At 56.5% G+C, this 5,101-nt stretch overlaps 1 long non-coding RNA gene across 1 annotated transcript; it reads right to left on the minus strand.

The window, feature by feature from the left end:
* Positions 1-2,066: 2,066 nt before the first annotated feature.
* Positions 2,067-4,847, minus strand: LOC115271292. The gene is made up of 3 exons (XR_003899894.1): positions 4,763-4,847; positions 3,642-3,730; positions 2,067-2,105 (listed from the first exon to the last, which is right to left on the minus strand). It is a non-coding gene; the product is annotated as an uncharacterized LOC115271292 (long non-coding RNA).
* Between the last annotated feature and the right edge of the window lie 254 nt (positions 4,848-5,101).

Here is a 5,101-nt window from a genome sequence, read left to right on the forward strand (position 1 = left end):
GGATGGGAAAAAGGGAGTGAATTCCTCAAAAAGATAATTTTTTGTGAACAATGAACATAGTCTTTCTCTGTGAACAAGACCATGCACAGCACCTATCACATGCACACTCAGGACAAGGTCGAATTTTCGGCCTTTGCATTCAGTGCCTGGGGTCTTGCAGTGGAGATCAGATAAGCGGGGCAGGAAAGCGGAATTCGGGTAGCAGGCTGACATGGTAAGCCGTAGACTTTTGGCTGCTTAAAACTTAAATTATAGCAGTGCCCTCCTTTCACGTTCAAAGCAATGCTCCTAGCGTTGGCCAGTTCCTGCTGCCGGCAATCCGGCAAGCATGAACTCTGCCCCTGTCCCACCCCCTCGCGGCTGTCCCCGGGAAAGATCCCTGTATGCTGCCCCTCTCCCGCCTCAGTGGTGGGGTAGTGGTGGCGGCCGCACCTAGAATGGAATGCAGTGCCTCGTAGAAACGGCATGTCTGGGGCTGGGATCCGGAGCGTCCGTTTGCCTCTTTGGTCTTCTGGTACCCTTGTCTCAGCTCCTTGATTTTCACGCGGCACTGCGTTGCATCCCGGCTGTATCCTCTCTCTGTCATGGCTTTTGAGATCTTCTCGTAGATCTCTGCATTCCGTCTTTTCGATCGCAGCTCCGAAAGCACGGACTCATCGCCCCACACAGCGATCAGATCCAAGACTTCCCGATCAGTCCATGCTGGGGCCCTCTTTCTATTCTGAGATTGCATGGTCACCTCTGCTGGAGAGCTCTGCATCGTTGCCAGTGCTGCTGAGCTCGCCACGATGTCTAAACAGGAAATGAGATTCAAACTGGCCAGACAGGAAAAGGAATTCAAATTTTCCCGGGGCTTTTCCTGTGTGGCTGGTCAGAGCATCCGAGCTCGGACTGCTGTCCAGAGCGTCAACAGAGTGGTGCACTGTGGGATAGCTCCCGGAGCTATTAGCGTCGAATTCCATCCACACCTACCCTATTTTGACATGGCCATGTCGAATTTAGCGCTACTCCCCTCGTTGGGGAGGAGTACAGAAATTGAATTTAGGAGACCTCTATGTCGAACTAAATAGCTTCGTTGTGTGGACGGGTGCAGGGTTAATTCGATTTAACGCTGCTAAATTCGACATAACCTCCTAGTGTAGACCAGGCCTAAGGAAGGAGATTCCACCACCTCCCTAGGGAACCCATTCCAGTGCTTCACCACCCTCCTAGTGAAAAAGTTTTTCCTAATATCCAACCTAAACCTCCCCCACTGCAACTTGAGACCATTACTCCTTGTTCTGTCATCTGCCACCACTGAGAACAGTCGAGATCCATTCCCCGTTAATGGCATCTTATTGGAGCAGCTAGTTCTGGAATCCACAAGGGGAGAGGCAAGTGTAGATTTACTCCTAAACGACGCACAGGATCTGGTGCAAGATGTGAATACAGCTGAACCACTTTGTAATATAGACCATAATGTAATAAAATTTAATATGCCTGTGAGGGGTAAAATACCAAAGAATCCCACCACAGTAGTATTTAAGAGCGTGTTCTTATCACAAGGCTTCTCAGTAGTCTGGGGCCATACATGCTAGTGGTCTCCAATGCTCAGGCAGGGTAAGTGAAGGCAGTTACTCAGAAGGAATCCTCAGTGCAAGGGTAAAGAGGTGGTAACATTATGAAAGTCTGAGATGGATTGTGTGTAGTAGGCTCAGGGTCTGAGTGCAGGCCAGGGGCAGGCAGCTTCTGTTCCCTACATGGGACCTAATCCCAAGTTTTGCCTTAGCAAAGAGAAGGTGTTAGACTTTGTGCTATACTGCTCCTGTGCTCTGTTCCCAAACTGCTCCGTGGTCAGGAGGGTAGAGTGCTAGTGTAGGTGTCATTTGCCTGTTGGGGTGTTGCTGAAACAGGGCAGAGTTGAGGTTGCACTGTGGGGTGTTGTGAAACTTAACTCTTCACTTCCCCTTCTAATAACCGAGCGGACAGGAATCCTTACCCAGCAAGGTCACATTCTCATAGTTCTCCTGCATGACGGCTCTGTAAAGGGCTCTCTGAGCGGGGTCCAGCAGAGTCCACTCTTCCTTGGTGAAATACACAGCCACCTCCTCGAAGGTCACTGGCCCCTGAAAGAGAAAGAGCCCCTCACTCAGTACCTGCTGCCTACTGACAACCCCACAATTCACAGGAGAGGAGGGCCAATCACATGGAAGCTCTGGGAGGCAGGCAGACAGCATAATCCCACACCTACCCCATCGGAACAGGCAGGAAGCATTAGGGTGAGGGGAGAAAAAGAGAGCCCTTCACCCCTCCGAGAGGAGAGAGGGGAAAGGGGTCTTCACAGTCATCACTCACCTACTAGCTAGAGACTGATACAGGAGATGAAGCTCCCAGCAGAGTCCACGGATAACACTATGATGGGAATTGCAACACCCTCCCCATTGATAACAACTAGATGGGAGGGGATGGGGTGTCTTCCCTGGGCCTCTCTGGAGGGCTAAGTTCCCTCTAAGGTGCATGGTCGCGCAGCTGCCTATTAAGCCCTGAGAAGGGACTCGGGACTGCGGCAGGGAAAGGCACCCCTCCCCACCGGCCCCAGTGTGGACCTGCCCTGGACTTGCCGCAGCTGGGAGAAAGGCGCCCCTCCCCCGGCCCCAAACACGGACTTGCCCCTGACATGCCGCGGTGGGAGAGAAGCCCTTTCCGCAGCCCCTCCCTGAGTCGCCTCTCTCCCTCCCCCAAGCTGCTGTGGTGAGAGAGGACTCGGGGGAGTCCTCTCTCCCTACCACAGCCCCAGGGCAGCCTGTACCCCCAAACCCCTCATCCCCAGCCTCACCCCAGAGCCCACAACCCCAGACAGGGCCCTTGTCCCCCCCACAACCCTCTGCCCCAGCCCTGAGCCCCATCCCGCACCCCGAACCTGTCATCCCTGGCCCCACCCCACAGCCTTCACCCCTAGCCGGAGCCCTCACCCCCTGCACCCAACCCTCTGCCCCAGGCCCAAGCCCCCTCCTGAACCCCTCATCTCCAGCCCCGCTAGCCAGGGGCCCTCAGCCCCCCTGACCCTCTGCCCCAGCCCCGAGCCACCTTCCGCACTCTGAACCCCACATTCCCAGCCCCACCCCAGAGCCCTCACACACACCCAGCACTCCAACCCCGACCCAGCCCTGAACCCCCTCCCACAATCTGAACCACTCGGCACCATCCTCACCACATGAATTTTGTTATGTGCATCAATATGGAGGTGATGTGTGACACATAACAAAATTAATTCCACATATGGACATAAAAAATTAGAGGAACACTGCTGGTGGGGGCCCCTTTATATCTCACAGCAGCTTCTGGGTAGTAGGTTCAGGCTCTAGTATTGGACTCTGGTAAGTTTTCCCAGCCCACTCCAGGGGGGTTGTTTCCTGTTACACAAATTAGGGAATTCCCACCCACAAACCCCAGGGGTCTGTTCCTACCATCTAGGCCTCACTGTAACCAAATCCCAGCACGTTTTTCACACCTTGCCCCCCCCTTTCTCCACCTGATGTAATTCCTAACCCCTCCCACCTTCAGACCAACCTCCACCCCCCCCAAGTGCCCACCTCCTATGTATTTACTGCCCTTCTCTCTCCCCAACAGGAACCCACCAGCAACTCCCCGATAATCCCTACCTTGACTGGCTCCATTGCAGCCATTTCCCTTTTCTGGTCCCTGGAAGGATGGACTGAGCTGGAGCAAAACATGGATGTTGCTCTGCAGCCTGTTAGGGCAAAAAGGGCAATTGGGGACATGTCAGAACAGGAAATAATTTCATATCAAAATTCCCCCCCAGGCTCTTTCCCTGCACACTAGTGTTCTAGACTGTTGCACAATTAACAGAGAAATTCAAAATACAATTAGTAATGGGGTGACTTTACCTACCCAGAACAGGGGTCTTTCAGGGGGTACAGCAACTCATCTAGATATTTCCCTAGTTTTGCAACATGCTACATAAAAAGCACTAGCAAAGTCAGTACATAGTAAATTTTCATACGACTTGCGCATATCTGTTCTACGCAGCTGATCGGTTCTCATCCTTATCGTCATGGTGGAGTCAGTTTCTTCTGGGGATTGGTCCTGCTTTGAGCAGGGGGTTGGACTAGATGATCTCCTGAGGTCCCTTCCAACCCTGAGATTCTATACTGATCTAGAGCCTGTGCGCTGAAACGCAAGTACAATAGTTACATTCCAGTTGATTTATGTTATAATTAGATGGTAAAGATGAGAACGTCAGCCCTGTCCAGCCATCCTGCGCTGTGACACGCTGGTATCGCTACGGCTGTAACCTGGGGTACACCCGACTCCTGAAAGTGAACCGCCGCCCCCTACGCCGGCCCCTGGGCTGCCCCCCCCCGGGCACCCCGTCCCCCCACTGACTGATCCCCGCCCTGCCCCTCCCGCCCACAGCGTGATCCCTGGCCCCCGATTGCCGGGTCTCTCGGGTCCGATCGCTCCCTCTGGAGCCCTGGCATTGGCCGCGGGGAGGGGTCGGACCCGGGGGGGGGCGGGGCCGATCCCGGGGGCGCTGCTCGGGCCCGGGGAGCAGCGGGGCCCGGCCCAGAGACCCCGGGGCTGAGGCCCCCCCGCAGCGCAGCGCCCGGCCGAGGGGCGGGGCCGCCAGGGACCAGGCCCCGGCCCCGGGACACGAGAGTTCGCCTGAGAAGCGGGAAGGTGCCGGGGGGGCTCCGGGCGGGGGGCGCGGCCGGGGAGCCTCGGGGGGGAGGGTCAGGCTGACCCCGGGGCCCTCCCTTACCTGGGCTCGAGAGGGCGGAAGCGCCGCGGGACAGGCTGAGCACCGTACACCCGATTCTCCTCAGAGCGGAAGTGACGTTTGGTTGCCCCTATCCACTGCCACACGTGCCGCAGGAAGCGGAAGTGGCCTATCCCGGTGCGCACTGGGAAGCGTAGTTCTCGCTACTTTCTCACGCTCGGCTTTCTATTGGCGGAGGGGGCGTGGGCGCGGCCGCGCGCCTCCCCGCTCCCTGATTGGCGGAGGGACCCCGGGGCAGGCAGGACAAAGGCCCCCCCGGGGATCTGCTCACGCGGGCTGGGGGCAGCGCAGGGGGCGCGGGCGGGCGGGCGGGCGGGCGGT

Source organism: Terrapene carolina, unplaced genomic scaffold (assembly GCF_002925995.2).
Source record: "Terrapene carolina triunguis isolate 2854851 unplaced genomic scaffold, T_m_triunguis-2.0 Scaffold257, whole genome shotgun sequence".
NCBI lineage: Eukaryota > Metazoa > Chordata > Testudines > Emydidae > Terrapene > Terrapene triunguis.